We start from the raw sequence: 16,803 nt of genomic DNA, 5'->3' as shown, positions 1-16,803 counted from the left end.
TGGAGAGGAAAGACCGAACTGGAGAAGCTGGTCCAGCCGCGCAATCGGCCGCTACGATCAGAAAAAAAGGCGGGAGCGAGAAAAGAAAAGCCGACGGTATCGCGCGAGCGCGAGAGCGCGCGCTGATACACGGCGAAGAAGGAAGAGGGAGAGAGAGAAAGAGAGAGAGAGAGAGAGAGAGAAGGAAGGTGAAAGAGGAGAGAAGTCTAGGCGAGATTGGGGAATATGTAAAAGGAGGGAATCACGTACGAAACCATGCCGGAACCATCTGTCATGCCGCGGGGGATTTCATAAACTTGAATGCGATGCGGCACCGCCGGACAGACACACACCGGTCTGAAATTAAGATGAAATTATGGATAAAAGCTGGGGCCGGGGCCGGGGCCGGTGCGGTGCGTGGAAGACCCCGAAATGCCCGTTAACAGGCCAGTCCAACAACGTGCTTCGCGGCAGAGTCAGAAGCGGCTTCATTCAAAAAATTCTTGAATTAAAACGTTCGGACTGCGGTGCTCCAGCGAGCGCGCACCTTGTTCCTCCTCGCCGTGCTTCCGGATGACGGACGCGAATTTTTGGCGCGTATCAGCGGCTGTTATGACCGGGTAGCCGACCGGTTAATTTCGAGTACCTGAACGCATCCACCACGAGTGGACCACTCTCTTGTCTCGCGAGATCACTCTCTCGGCTGCTCCACGACCAAGTGCCACTCCGTGTCAAGCACTTTTTCCAGGAAGAATTTCGATAAGGACGTGTGGACGTAGCTGGCCAAAAAGTCGTTAGCCCGTTTCGTGTTTCCTCGGCGAGTCACCGGCGAGTTAGCTCTTTGTTAGAGGTTGGCCAGATCAATCTCGAGCTCGTCAACACTCACCGCTTGGAAGAGTATTTTAACAAGAATAACTATATTTCGGTTGGGAGAATTATTGCATTAGTCAGATTTGTTTCTCTGTTGTTCGATGGTGCAAACGTGCCGGGCAGATTTCTGGATAACGCGCGTACGAATTGAGAAAGATCTTTCCCTATATAAAAGGAAGCAATATTTCTTACGTCTTCTTCGTAATTTTCCAATTATAACTTATGACGAACAATCTATAAACAAATTTCTTTGGTATCACACAAATACTCAGTCTCACTTATATCGAGTAGTTCAGCGAACTTAATGAATTAAGGTAATAAATCCTTTATTTTTAAAACACTTAGAATTTATCAAATCGAGGCTTCGTCGCAGTCCGTAATCGTATCGCACGACATTAACCGACCGATCTCGATTTTCAATGATCTCGCTGCGTCAATCGCTCGAATGTCAAGGTTCCCCGTCCCATTTCCATAGACGTCTATTGAAATTTCTACGACAACGACGCGGAACAAAACAGAGAGATCTAGGAGAGAAACAGAAAGATCGGAGGAGCGAGGGAGCGCGACGTTCGGTTAGCAATACGTGCATCTTGCGTAATGGGGTTCGAGACGAAATGCATGATTCCGAGGCAACGAATCTATTATAATACATCAAAAGACGAATGAACGTCCAACCGGACGTACGGATAGATGTTAGGCGCACGTAGAGAAGAGGAAACGACGTTAGAGAAAGGGGAAACGGAGGAACGAACACGACAAAGAGAGAGTCGAACGTTAGAGATCGGATCGAGCTGATTTGAATTAGAACAATGGTTTGTTCCTGATGCACGTACACTTCGGCGCTGTCGGTGACGTACGAGATTAATGACCCGAAAATTCAAAAATTGAAACCCCGTGGGGCGCCCCACACCTATCTCCTTCCTCTGCCGACCCTCTTCGCAACGTGACGTTCGTTGATCGTCCCGTCGGACTATGCCAACAATACTTATTGATCGATCGCGTTTTGTTTCGGTCAAATTAATTTTAAATGCTCCGAAGAGTCTGACGATGTTACGAGCCGGATACTCATTCCGTTCCGACTGTTCTCACCGGTGCACAACGGGTGTCTTTCGAAAAGGAATTGGCAATACGGAACGCAGAAGCGTAAGAAAAATTTCGAGGCACTTTGTGTTTATGGATTTTGTATGTCACATAACTCTAATTGCTCCGTAATATTGTTCCATACCATTATTATCTTTTCTTTTTAGTGGAATTTTATTCTTCATCGAGTATACTCTGATAACTGATTTTTTTCAAGTACTTTGTCTTCTTCAGGAATTAATACGTTCAAGTTTTTACGAGCTTTCAGTGTATTTAGTTTTGTATTATCTCTAATGATATAAATTTACCTTACATAACATTATTAAGACGAACAGAATACTCCAACCAAGATTAGATAAAATTCTTTGATAAAATTTTTTGATAACTAGGAATAGTATCTGTTTGAGGAAAAATATTGTGACTTTTGATTGTTGATTTAGAGCCATAAATACATATATGTGTTAAAGTTTCAACTTTGGCTCACCAATAATCGAACCAATCGATCTTCGAAATCAAACTGACCGATCCATTTCATTCAGTTGTCAATTTCACAGTGTCCAAATACAATAATTAATATCCAACATCTCAAAGAAGAAACCCTACTTGGTGTAAGTTTAAAGGAAAAAAAAAAAAAAAAAAAAACATTTTTCTACACACGTTCCAATTTAAGCAGTTAATCAGCGATCTGACTCCGTTTTAAACGATCCTTTTCGATGAATGAATAATTATCGGGAGGAAACACAGGCCGTGGCTTGGCGAAGTGCTCGATAAGAAATACGGGTCGGCTTGACCCGTGCCGTTGTCGTCGTTGGACGAGCACGTGCAGAAAGCCGCGCGAACGTAAAAAGAAAGGGTGAAGAGAGCCACGAAATCGCCAGGCCCACCCGTTGCAACGAAGAGTTCGTAACTCTATAATGCACCGTGCGCCCTGCAGGGAGGAGCCCTGCATTCCTACCAGCATTCCATTCAACTCCCACTTGCATAGCGTGGCGACCTGCCGGCGGGTGCATCCGTGCACTCACGTTGGTGTGATGATGTACTTCAAGGTGCGTGCACGTGCAACGTTGTATCTGCGTGTGCGATATTGCGAGTGCACAATGTACAATTTCTACGGCACACGCATGTGCATACGCCACGTGTGCATGTCCAAACGCTGTCTTCGCGTTTTCTTCGTCGGTGTACGAGAATATAGGAGAGACACGGTAATTGCAAATATACGCTGCACCTTTGTAATTGCGCGACATCATGGCCGACATTAGTCAGTTTATAATCATGGAAGCCGGTTTCGTTGGAAGCGTTCGAGTATCGCGCTGTATTATACATACGTACGGCGTTTCGATAATTAAGGTTCAACCACCGGGAAATTGATTTTACGCATTCGAACGTAATACCGTGCAATGGCTCGTTTGACGAATGGCTGAGTTGAGAAAGAACGCAATTTGCGAGAAAGCTCGCCGAATTGGTTAATTGGAATTTATTAAAATGTTCATTGCTGTGAAGGGAGAATGGTCGGAGGAAGGGAGTAAATTGCTTAAGAGAGGAGGGGGTGGTAGGAGAGCGATCGATTTAATGAATTTTGTCAGTGACAAAGGAGCTTGGTCGTGCTTTCGTGAAATTTCGTCGCAATCCACATGGCAGATAAGGATCGAAGGATCGCCGCCACGCACGGTGCTTGGCCGTTGTTCAGAAAGGGTCAGCCAGGAACCGTGACGAGAACCGCGTGCGCGTTGATACCGATCGGTCTTTTGTTTCCATTCATCCCCCTTGGCACCTCACAAGCACAGCCCGCGCAATGTCAGCCAACTCGTCTCCTTTACGATCCGTTGCGCCTCGATGGCCAGCCGGCCAACCAAATATGCTAATCGAAACGATTCTTATTTGCTTAATCGCCCGCCGACGCCGCCACCTTTTCTTTTACTATTTCTAGCTCACATTCAAGGACTCGGGCGAATCGTTCTAAACAACGCCCTCTCTTTCCCAAAAATAACGTCTCGCTCGAGCGTTCCCCCCTTTTTTTTTCACGTTAAGATTCCTTTTGGTAAAAATTCCACATTTTAATAAAATGTTATTATTGAAATTGACAGTTGTCGTGAAGGCTACAAGAAAAGATCGCCGCCGCAATATTCGAACGAATTGTAAGACCAAGGAAATACATTTTGTAAGAATGTATGTAGTCCGGAGAAAGTTGAGGAAACGGTTACCTGCTGTTCGAGGTTTTTCACCAGTTGCTTAATTGTCCACGGAACGGAAGACATCGGTTTCAGAATTTATTTGCACCGGAAGATGCAACGCGACATTTGGGAAGCGAATCGCCTGACTCGTGCATAAATTTACAGTCTCAGTCGAGTAGATAATTCCGGTAATTCTTGCTTCTTCGATTCCGTGGAATTCACCTGTTTCACGATCACGTAATTCCATTACGATTTTTTTCGTACATTTATGAAACGTTTCACCACGAAGATTAACGAACGTTGCTTTCAAGTCTTCCAATTTAATTCATCAGGATCAAGTGAAATTAGTGAAATAACAAGCAAAGGTTACGCTGCAATAAAGAAGCAGAATTCGATAAATTGAACGAAAGCAAATTCCAACGATAGACGAGATGCAAAGATCAATTAACGAATAATCTTATATCATAGCTAGGAAGAATCTCATCCTCAGTGACAACCAAAATTCACGTATTCATATTAAGTCGAACCCACGCAATTGATCATTTCACGTGAAACATGCCTTGAAAGTTTTGCAAAGAAGAATTAATAAATAACTTTACACCAACTTTATATCACGCATTTCGACCGCGCGAGACAGAGTCGTTGAAAAGCAGTGAGGAGCATAGGTCGGAACGTATCGGCACGGACAGGCGAAATTTTGTAATATTTCGAGGATGCTGACCTCGAAAGACCCGCGAGACTCCTTATTCCAAGAAGGTAGCTCGAGATTCTTGTTTGGTAGGGGCCCATCCGCCTGTCCGCTGGTGTTCCCTCTGTGTCTAGTGTTTCCCCCCGTGGACAGACACAGCAGATTAGATCTTAGCCACTACTATACGAGATTCTCATATTACACCCGGCATCCTTTTTATTCGGAGGCCAATGTAGAGAAGAGAAGTTTGCGTGCCGCTACACTCGGCTCCCGTTTTACTCCTGCCTGTCGCTCCCTCCCTTTTGCTCTCGTTCGTCCTCGCCCGCGATCCTCCGCATCAGCGGATATTCCGCTTTCTCTCCCCCCATCCCCCTCCCCCCCCCAGATGCTGCGGTGCGTTATCAGCGTTACACGATTATCATTATGACGTTGCGTGCGGCCGGTAGCCAGCGTGTATTCGAAATGAAGTCGTAGCGGCATCAAGGCTCGATTTAAGCCGGCCTTATCTGGTAATCTTAATTTTCCGGATTCTCTCGGAGGCACCGGCGCGGCTGGATACGACGTTAGCGGCGCGTCCTTCTAACGTGTGACTGGATTGCGAACGCCCGCTACGTCTTCGGAGCCCACGTTGTCGGGAGGGATTTAATCTTATCCGGATACTTAAGGCGCGTGATGAGATTGTCGGGATCGAGAACGACCAACGGGCATGTACTTCTTGCACGGATAGTCGCCGATTCGCAACAATACGCTCGCTACAATTGAAACAATGCAATGGAGTTAGACGATTAGAGGGACGATTAACGATTCGACAGCGAAATTCCGGCCGTATGTGTTGCTTTTTAAGTAATAACGCTGCGCGTCTGATGGAGATGCTATTTTAAGTGGAACAGGACCGTTAGTGATCAGACTCGGCGCGACGCAACGGTACTTCGACGTTAATTCGACGATGATTGATGAATCGGTATGAGAGAACTTCTTTGCAGAGTGGTTAAAAGTGATTAAAATGACTTACCACGAATTTGTATTCATAGAAATTTTGTAAATTTACGGCAAAGTGTTTCGAAAAATCGTTCGTTGCTGCATTGGGAACTTCTTCGTGTTCCTTGCGCTTTCATTTAGTCGTCATCATACCCCAATAATAAAATAATTCATTTTTACAAAAATACAGAAACTAAGTTTAACGACTACAATTGTTATCTTTGACAATAATCTTTAATAATAATTGTTATCTTCTTATTGATATCTCTTTTGGCTAGTAGGTATTGTTCGGTAGAATGAGGGAAAGAAAGATAGGGAAATCTATCAAACCGATTGTCAACCAATCGAAAATTTCAAACTCCATAATGCACGAGCGCGGGACGAATCTTGTTCGATTCGTTCCTCGTACTCGCGAGCAGGAACAATAATAACGACAATGGGTATCTGCACGGGGTGGCCTCGGGATAGTTTATTAGCGCTCTGAAGACAATGGAGGTCGGGACCCGAAAAGAAGAAGAGGAAAAACGAGGAAGGAGAGAAGCGGTGAGGTAAGAGTCAGCAGCAGCTTCGAGCACGAGCTGAGGACGTGGAAGAAAAGAAGAAGAAGAAGAAGAAGAAGAAGCGGGAGAACAAGAAGAAAAAGAGGATGAAAAAGAAAGAGAAGAGTAGTGAAAGAACAAGAATAAGAAGAAGAAGTAGTAGAAGAAGAAGAAGAGGAAGAAGGAGGAGAAAGAGAAGAAGAAAGGCACGAAAGAAGAGAGTAGGTCCGGCCCATATTTAAGTATGCAAGACCGCCGCCTCCAAATTTATGCCTGGCGACAAATATTTCAAAATCATTCCCTTCGTGAGCTGTTACTCCTTTTTCCCCGTTGCTCGGGCACCGAAAAGACGATGACAGTCTCTCCATCGGCAGCGGCGGCACGGCAGATAATAACGTGAAACGTGGAGTTTGGGAGGAGAGAGGGTTAGGCGGCCGAAAAGGGAAGCGAGCACGGGAGGTAGAACACGGGAACGGATCGCAGGGACAAAGCGGAGCCGGGAGCTGAAATATATTCAAAAATTCAAATCGTCTATTAGAAACAACGGGCAGCGCGACGATGTGTACACGTCGATAGGGAGAGGGAGGCCGAAAGGTGAAAGAGAGGAGGCCGTGGTGGAAGATAGAGAAACCGTTCGTGGAAGGGAAAGAGGCTGGAAGGAGGATTCTCCTTGGCCCTCGGTAGATCCCGACGAGAGATAAGGGAAAGAGGGCGCGAGGGGAAAGGAATATGCGAATTATAAAGCGAGTGATGGTAGCCATTGGGGCCCCGTGTGCCTTCTATACGTTGACTACGCGTGCACACACACATACACACACGCGCGCGCGCGCGCGCCAAACACAGGCTCGTTCGTATTTACGCGTGTGTGGCGCACAGGTCGAAGGGATCCTTCGGGGGCCCAGCTGGAGATCCGCGGTCCTGTCTTCTCGTTGTCCTGGTATTTAGGATCTCGCCGAGTGGAGCCGAGGACGCGGTGAGTGGCGACAGGATTTACGGACTCGCTGCTAGTACGTGGAACGAATACCAAGAAATATTGGTCACTGGTCTAGAAATCTCATTGCTGATCGTCCACAACCGCGTACGGCCTCCGCGGTCTTAACCTACCGCTCACTGAATTTTTCATCAATCGTTTGATTGGATGATGTATTAACGCGTGGCTTTGTTTCCAGTGACTTAATAATCGCACCGAGCCACGTGTGTGTTATGCGACTAAACGCTCGGGCAGGTTCCTACTCGATATCTTCTCTTTGACCGTACGGGTTATTAGCCGTGGCGATAATCAATCTTCCCGCGCATCAAGAGCCGATGTTGATATCTAAATCGTTCATCAAGGAGCACGAACGATCGGTATCCACCGATGAGATCACCGAGCACTCCGCGATCGTGACGCAGATACGCATCGGGAAAGAATGTCACGGTCGTAAAAGAACATTCTAGAATCTAGATCTCGATCGCCTGTACCGCGGTAGTTCATTAACAATTGCCGTGGATAACGATTGCGTTTTCCCATCGGATCGGCAGAAGGAACGTCGCTCGATACCATGTTGTTAAGCGGTACGATCTTTCAAGCAAAGACGAAGACGTTTTCATCATCGATGAATAAAAAATTCTCGAATAATGAATCGCGTCGTGAATTTCTGCAAAGTATTTCTTTTTATATTACGCGTTATGCACGCACGTTTATATATTTCCTGTGATCACGTGGGTGATCTTATTGAAACGCGAAATTACGAAGGATGTTATTGAATAAATCGTCCGTCGAACCAAAGGACAGTTGATAACCACAATATTTCCCGTGTTCTCGTTATCATCCGCCGCCGATCGTTCTAGCAGTCGCGTTTACGGCGTGAAACACCGGAAGGGAAGCGCGATCGCGAACATGGCGGCGCTTGCTAGTCCAATTGTTCCGCGCGCGTCGGCTTGGGTTTCGGGACTTAATTTCCAGCGGTGGTCGGAGATATTAAAGCGGGTCGTGTGTGACGTCGTATGTATGCAAATTCGCCTCTCTGGAAATAGGGTGGCAAGGGTAGGGGAGGGGGAGGGAGCAGTTTCCGTCTGGAGCTTCGCGTAACTTTGGTAACCGCGGATGTCGCGCGCGCATGTGCGCCCGTACGTGTACCCTTGGTCGTACGTGTGAGTGCACGTAGACACGCGCAGAACGACCGGCACACACGTGAAATGGCGTATACATAGATCATGTATATTGATGGCACAGCACACGGCGCGAGCGTTCGATTCCCGTGCTCTCTAAATATTGCGCCCCCTCCACCGTATATATATATATATATATATGGATTTCTGCATGTGCATGCCTACTTCTGTTTATACACGGAGTGCTCCGTTACCGTTTAAAGTAGCGGAAACATCCAATATTTATTCCGTGGTTTTATTCTTATGCGCGATGCTTCTCAATTCCTTGTCTAGCCGAGGGCGCATTTTCGAATGAATTGTTCGAGTCCTTCGCCGCGTCACGCTCGATGCCCGTTTCATCGAGTTTAGCTTCTTTCTCCTCCTTTTCTCGCTTTCTCTTCTCATTTTGTTCTTCCTCTTCTTCTTTTTTTTTTTTTTTTAATTGAGAAGAAGGAAGTTGGCGTGTGTTACCGTATAACGGTAAACCGAATAATTTCGCATCGTTTCCGGTAAAAGAAATTCTGCGGTCGCGGCGTCGAAGAAATTCTTTTCAGACATGCTTATCCTTCCCCGTGGCCGAAAGCAAAGGCCTGACGCACCTGTTACTGCAGTCGTTCGTTGCTTACTTTCATATTCGCGTGCATACGGCGCATGTACGCGTATCTTGCCCGTTTGGGCAACGACCATCTGTGTCAGCCGAGTTATTTTCCATTCTGGCTTGTCACATTTGTTTATTCCAAATTTGTCATGACGTGCGCGACCCTCTGCCTGTGGTTGTTCTTTCGATATGCGTGCCAGCGTGTGTGTATGCGCGCGCGTGCAATCGCGCGTACACGCAGCGAAGATGGAAATGCAAATGACCATTTAAATCATCCGGAGGAGAACATAGTGAGTACGATAAAAATGCTATTTTGGTGCACGTTGAATCGCACGCTTACGCGATTTAGAACAATTTAGTAACAAGAAATGAAATACATATAACGCGTATAGTCGAATTGAATTACTCTTGGATACATGTACATACGTATCTCAAATACGAATAATTCTCGTCAACTCTGTCTATATTCATCTTCATTAAAAACTTAACGTAAGTAATCTTGCGAACTTGGGAATTTCAGTGATGTGTCGTTTATCATTTTGAATTTGAAATAAAACTAATTCCACGATTCTCGTGGTGAAACCCTCGTTCGTAGTCGAACATTTTATTCACGATACGTCATTGCAGATTTGAATGCGGATGGGGGCGATAGATCTCGCGTGTCTTTTGAAATCGAGTCCCAAACGCGTCCTGGTCGTCTTCTGGCCGACATTGGATAAGTAAGGGGATGACAGCTATGGGTGTAACCGTGTAAGGGGTTGGTCAGCGTCGAAGAGAGATGATCCTCGATGTATATAAGAGAGGAACGTGATTTGCGGTTCGGGACTTCTGAGTCCTGGATTTGAATTTATCTTGTCCCCTTCCCCTGTTCCATCACCTGCTACTTCGATTCGATGTCCCCTTCGCTAACACCCATCTAGATCAGTCCTTGGATGTCCAAGAGGACAGTTCAGATGTACTGCGAGATCTTCTTTAGGTGTGCGCGCACACTCTTGTTGGCTTACAAGGTGATTCATAAGAAGACCACCGACAGGATTACCGTTTGCGCGCAAAACGTCCCTTTTCTACGAAAATTATGGGACCTTTCTCCTTCTTTTGCGGTGAAACGACGAATGCAGATACTCAGAAATATTCGCCTACATTTATTACAACAACGATAAAGTGCTAAGTTATTCGAGATTTGGTTTCTTTGGTTTCTTGACGTTACATTTTATGGAACGTTCTCGGAGTGTGAGCTGTGCAAAAAATATTTTCTCACAGAACTTCTACTATCGTAGCTTCTCATTTTAATTTCTTACTAGAACATTTACTATTCTGTTTGCAGGGTTATTAATTTTCTCAAATAGTATCGTTGAATTACGTAGACGATTCCAGAAGTTTATGTTGGATTATTATTAAAGTTCAATTAAACAAAAAGTTACAAACAAAATTTCCTTAAATTTTATTGTAATCGTCAATGCCTAATGATATCGATTATAAGAGTTAATCACGATTCTTCTATCTTTTCTTCTGTCGATTGTATGTTTTTACGTACATACGTAATACCTATTCAGTCCTAACTGTACAATTTATATAATTAAGTCACTTCTTTCCCTATTTTAAATGAAATATGATTGCCCTGTCAACGGTCAAATTTCCTTCATTTTTATTGCTTAATCACTTCATTATTCCAATTATATCATTTTACGAAAACACTTTACATAATGGCAAATTACTCGAAATTTCGACGTGGTACGTAGAAATGCGGCGCGCAGAATGAACAACGAGGATCGCTAACGAAATCACGTGATTATGGCGGTACAATGGAGCAGAACTATGTAAAATCATGCACGATCGTAATGCGCTTCGCAGCGCGAGCCCGCCATTATACCCGAAACAAGCGACTAACGACCCGCCGCTGGGTGCCGATTGGCCGAATTAGGCGCGATACGCGCGTACGTACCCGTGCATAACCCGCGGGGATGATAATTAGCCCTGCATGAATGAGGTTTAATTGGGACCAAGAATCAACACCTTTCGTAGAATCTCCCAGACGGAAGCTTCTCGCAGAATCTCGACAGACCGTGTCACTTTCAAAGACAAAGTGAAAACGAGTCACTAGGGGTTGCCTCTGCGTTATTACCCTTTGTGTTTAGTGCCTATCGTGGCAAATCATATTTGCTTATGCGAATAAATTTATCATGCCCTATGAAACATTCGTCTATTTTTGTTGACTTTCTTTTACGTAAAGACCACAAAAGTGTGGAACATTTAATTTCTTGTTCGTATTTTATATTCTCTGTGATTATTATTGCTGACGAAATTAAATCAAATTAAAAACTTTTAAAAGTAAGTAAGTAAGTGGTTTAAAATCTTGAGTTGTTGTGGCCTCCAATGTCCAACAAGTTGAAAAAGGATAATTTCTTCTTCGAGAAACATTCGTTTTATTAATGTTATTAACAAATTTATGAAAGAAATTATTTATGTGTAGATGATGTGAAATGTGTCTTTCGTGTTTCAACGAAGTGGACAAATTTTGTGCTAGCGCAGCGTATGAAAGCAAAGGGTTCGATTCTATCCTACCACCTCTCTTGGTTATTATTAGCATTGTTAACCAACTAACTCGAGCGATACTGCCTTCTGATGCGTGAGCCACTACCCTGCAGCTTGGATCGCGATGTTCTTTACCCCTTTCCGGAGCCGTGGGCCATTCTCACCCCCCGTTCACCCCTAATTGGCGTACTAACGTAATGGTGATCCTGCCAAGTGATCACAGGAACCCTCGTCTTCCTGGGACCTTCTAACCCTTTCACAATTGATGAGGATCTCTCGCAATTGCCGCCACTACGTTTCGAAAAGCCGATTTACACTCTCGAAGATGTTATGCTTACTATGCATAGAATATTTCTCGTGTGAACGTTTCGATCAATCACTGGAATGTCAAGCACCAGTTGCGACAAAAATCATTGTTCGAAGGTTCGAAGAAGAGGAAACGCGACCAGTGTTTGAATTATTATTTACAAAAGGGATCATTTAACCCATATAATTTCAAATGTATTTTGAAAAAGTAAATACCGTCTAAAATGGAATTGGAGTTATTGAAGTGTTGAATCGTTGCAGTTAAAATTATATATGTCTCTCTCTATTTGCCGTTTGAAAGATGTATTCAAATACCGCAAGGCCTTCCATTTCTGCGGATTTAAAAATAAACCAGGCAATTGGAATAATCGTGACGGTGTTGATGTCATTGCGGATAAAACGCATGCAAAGGGTAGCTCGATCGAGCAGGGATAGAAACGGAGGAACCGTAGAGACGAAAGTCGTTGGAAAGGACGAAAGCACGAGGCCAGCATGACGAGTCTCGGGTTGACGTTTCATTCCCAGCCAACTCCCGCACTATGCATACTAACTAGCCTCCGCTACGTTAGCTATATTCCACGTCTTTCTCCCTTGCGCGTTTAAACTTTCTTGTGGATCCTTCCTTCTTCTTTTTCCGCCCGTCTGCGTTGCTCTCAGCCGGTTTCCACGAGAAGGAAAAAGGAAAAAACGATAGTTCGGAGGAAACGGTCCAGGGCGAACAACCCCTTGGATTCGCTGGACAGAAGGGTGCCGGCCACTGTGTAGTTCCTATACCCACCGACAGATGTAGTCAGTTGTTCTTTATCTATTCTCGCTTGTCATTACTCGACTCGATGCCCATGGCTTCCTTTCATGATGCATCACTGCCTTTGAGAATTTGGCTAAACTGCTTGTGTCTTTTAACTCGAGGCTCGTTGCTGTAATTTCCGAAAACTGGAAACCTGTTGGCCCGACTGACCCGTCGACTCTCCCTTCTACGTGTAACAATTTAAATTATTAAAGATAGAATATTCTAACAACTGTTCTAGTAAAATTTAGCGACGATCGCTTTCCAAGTATAACAAGTCAATTCATCACTTTTCTAAATCTGTAATCCAGTGATGATAATCTACATTTTCGATTTCTCGTTTGTCGATAAACTTTCATACACGTTGGTATTAGGCTACCAATTCGAAAATGGTTTCCATATTTACGTGTCTCAAGCACAAGATACAAATCTCGAGGACAATTACGTTGATCGACCGAGCGAAAAACCGGCGAAGACTACAACGGGGGTTAAGTCCGCTTGACGCGAGTAAGAACACGTAACAACAACACACAGAGCATGTGAATTCTAGCATAACGGTGGCAGTCACGGAACCGCGGCCGAATCGGCCGAACTAAAGTCCTATTTTTAAACGGTTTCTTTCCCATTACCCCTGGCAACTATCTCCTACGAAGGATCTAACCATTATTTTGGTCTAGCCTTGTTTTTAACCCGCGTCCTCCCTTCTACTAGGCGAATCATCCATCCCACTCAGACGACTTCCACCCTGACTATCCTCCCCTTGGCGAGGATTTTATTTGCTTTTATTCGGATGTAATTGTTGGGGCCAGTCACCACTATCGCCACTGCCTAGCGATGCCTAACCATCCAATTCGCGAATGTTTCTCAGCCACGCGACCCCTTTATGGGATCCGCTGCGGTTGCTTCTCGTGTAGACTGCCTGCGTTTTGTTCCGCGACTCGAGGAAGATACCCTCTCTAACTTCCTATTAGACCTACCACGATTGCTTTCAGCGGTGAACAAGTGTAAACTGTTTTAAATAACTTTCGCCCGTTGCCCCGTTCAAGTGGCGCACTTTATCGCGACTTCAAACGACAAAGTTGGATTTTGCTGTTTCGAAGATTGAAAATTATACTTCTGTTTCATCCTTTCAAGCAGGAACGTTACGTTCAAGATCGGTTGACAGAAACTGTTCCGCGGAAATTTTATGCTGCGAATATCTAGTCTGTGATTGCACTGCTCGTCTGGGAGAGCAAAGAGGAATCACAGACAAGAGCGCGCGAGGCAGCTGGGAGTAAAAGTAAAATTTCATCGGTAATGCGATTCGTGATACGAAAACTTTTTAATCTCCCAGCCGTACGCGGAGATGTAATTTTACACGATCGCATACTTCGGACTTAATGCAGCCGTAATCAGAGAATAATCGACACCGTGTAACCGTCATCCCCGATGGGGTCGGTCGCTGGAATAATGAATCACAAATGACGCGAAGTGACTACCGTAGAAATAATCCGGATTAGAGGCGCGAACACGTCCGCTCGCGCCGATGAAAACGAAATCTGCGAATGCAAATTCCGGACCGCACGATTTCCCTCGTCGAAATGGTCCGGGGTTGAACAGACCAGTTCAGAGAGGGGGTCACGGTTGAACAGAAATCTCTCTCTCTCTCTCTCCCTCTGCCGATGAAACGAGCCAGAGGGTGGCGGCGAGTTTAATTATCGGGTTAAACGTAGCGAGCGCTGATTCTGATGAGAGTTCCGGATTCGAATGCTCTCTCTAGTACGTGACTGTCATCGTGGCGGGCCAGTTAACTAACTAACAGTCCCGGACAGTTAGCAAGTACCGGGCAGGAGCCGATCTGTGGGGGAGATACGGCACGTATAAACCCCTCCAGTCCCCCACCCACCCTCGCGATGACATTGTTCGCACTTGGATTCATATTCAAATTGGCTCGCGCCCTGGTGCGATTGTGATTATTGCGATTATTACTACCGTCAATGTTCCGGCACGATGTTTCGTCACCGACGAACGACGGGGTGATGGTTACATGCTACCGATTTTCAACGTGCTCCTAATTCGCACTCTCTCTCTCTCTCTCTCGTCGAGCCTTTTCTCTTCTGTTGTTAAATGTTGATGATAAAACGATTCTGGTTCGATCTCTTACAATTAGATAGCGATCAAATTATATGTCTCATTCTCTTTCTCTATTTTGGTTTTCAAGAATTTAACGACTTGCTACATATTTTCCTAGTTTTCTCATCTTTCTCTACGCGAAAATTACGAATGCAATCAAGGTGAACGCGAAACATCTAACCAGAATTTACAGGAAGGGAGAAGTTCAAGCTCGTCGAAATCGTCGAATGCAACAATAAAAATAAATATAGAGTGCGATGGAAGAAGTACGCAGAAGTCGGGAGGGTGGTTTAATGTAGCGCAAATCGCACCAATTAAAAAATCCGATTAAAGAATCCGTCGGGCACAGCGTTAAAGATTTAAACGAGAAAATGGTTGGGATCAGAATCGTTTCCGGCCGATAAAGCAAGCGTTCATTTATTAACGCTTGCTCCTCTCTTAAAATTCCTTCGTCAGCTCGCTCGCCCCTCGTCTCCCCGTCTTCGCCCCGTCTCTTTCTCTCCAGCCCGTCGTTAATTCTCCGCGTTCTCCAGGTGTTAGTTTTATGGCTCGTCATTTTTTTAAGTGCAAATGAGTTCCGCCGTCGCCTCGAGCTTTTCAGCGTGAGGATCCTTTCCTTTATTTCTTTAATTTAAAAACGGGAACGATTACACGGGGGCGACTTGCCGGATTAAAAACTCAACCCCCCGGAATCCGACCCACCCCACCGCTTCCTTTCATTCTCCGACCCTCGGTTTCTCTTACCATCACCTCGCCTCGCAGAACGACTTTCTTTATACAAAGCTACGCCCAACGGAGAACGCGTTTTTCCCAGATTGATTGCGAAGTTAACTTTAATTTCCCCGGAAACCCGACGCGTTTCTTCGGTTGATACAATTGATCGTCGAGTGGCGCGCAATTTGTTTCCGTGTTTCGCGAATGTCCGTAACAACGTTCGAGGAATAGACAATGGATTCTGAATCTGTAGACGATGGAGATCGTGTTAGTTTCGAAGATGTTATCGCCGGACAGTACCGGGGCACTAATTACATTGAAATCTGAAGAAACTGGCGCACGCTTCGTTGCCCACTTGGCCCTGCTACGTCGAATAATGAAAGGAATTGGCCAGTAATTACTGAACTCGACCTCGGCAGATGTTTGTTGTATCGTTATACCCATTAAACAATGTAATCGTCAACATCCTGTCTATAACCTTCTCTTAATTCTTTTATCGAAATTAGTTGGTACAATGTATTATACCAACGACATACGAAAAAATGATCTCCATTGCGAATAATATACGTTTTACTCTTATTTGGAACTTTTATATATACCTCTCGTCCCTTGCTACATCTGAAATACATGATATTTTCCCATTCGTTCGTTCGTTACATTCAACAATAATACGTGTTTGACTATTCCATGCAAAGTGGATATTTGAATTTTAATGTTGATATTGAAACTTAGATGGCTCAAGTAACTCGATCTTGCTATATTTGCGAACAAAGTACATATTACTGGCCAAAAAGTTTCGATTCACGTTCTTTCAACTTCGGTACATGCTTCTGATATCAATGGTGACCTCACTTAAACTATGTTATTACATCGTGTATAGGAAATTAACGTGTCTGTCGTTGTATGTTATAATATTAAACTTAAACGTGTCAAATGCAATAAAAGTGTGCCGAAACTTTTGCTCGGAACGTGCAACATCAACAAACGTGAAACTCGGGGAAACTTACATTTTTATCCCTGGCTACGTTAGTGCAACCCTCCCATCTCTTTCAACGAATTCAAGTCCCGATGTACGAAGTGGCTCATCGGAGCGAGAGATACGTTCGTTATTAGACATTCCTGCGTTACCGATAGATAGATCCGAGCGAACTCCCCGGCCCTGCCACTCCGTACCATGTAGACCTTGTGCCTAATCGGGTGTGAACGCGCGCCTTTGTGGGGTGGCATAGTCAGCCCCGAGATATTGCAGGTTGTTTAATTTCGCGCGCTCTCCACTCCGTTCCTTTGTTTCGAACGTTTCAATTTAAATCGAACCAGCG

Source organism: Frieseomelitta varia, unplaced genomic scaffold (genome assembly GCF_011392965.1).
Source record: "Frieseomelitta varia isolate USP_RPSP 00005682 unplaced genomic scaffold, Fvar_1.2 scaffold_247, whole genome shotgun sequence".
Taxonomy (NCBI): domain Eukaryota; kingdom Metazoa; phylum Arthropoda; class Insecta; order Hymenoptera; family Apidae; genus Frieseomelitta; species Frieseomelitta varia.
The sequence above is the reverse complement of the archived record's forward strand: the minus strand, read 5'-3'. Positions refer to the sequence as shown.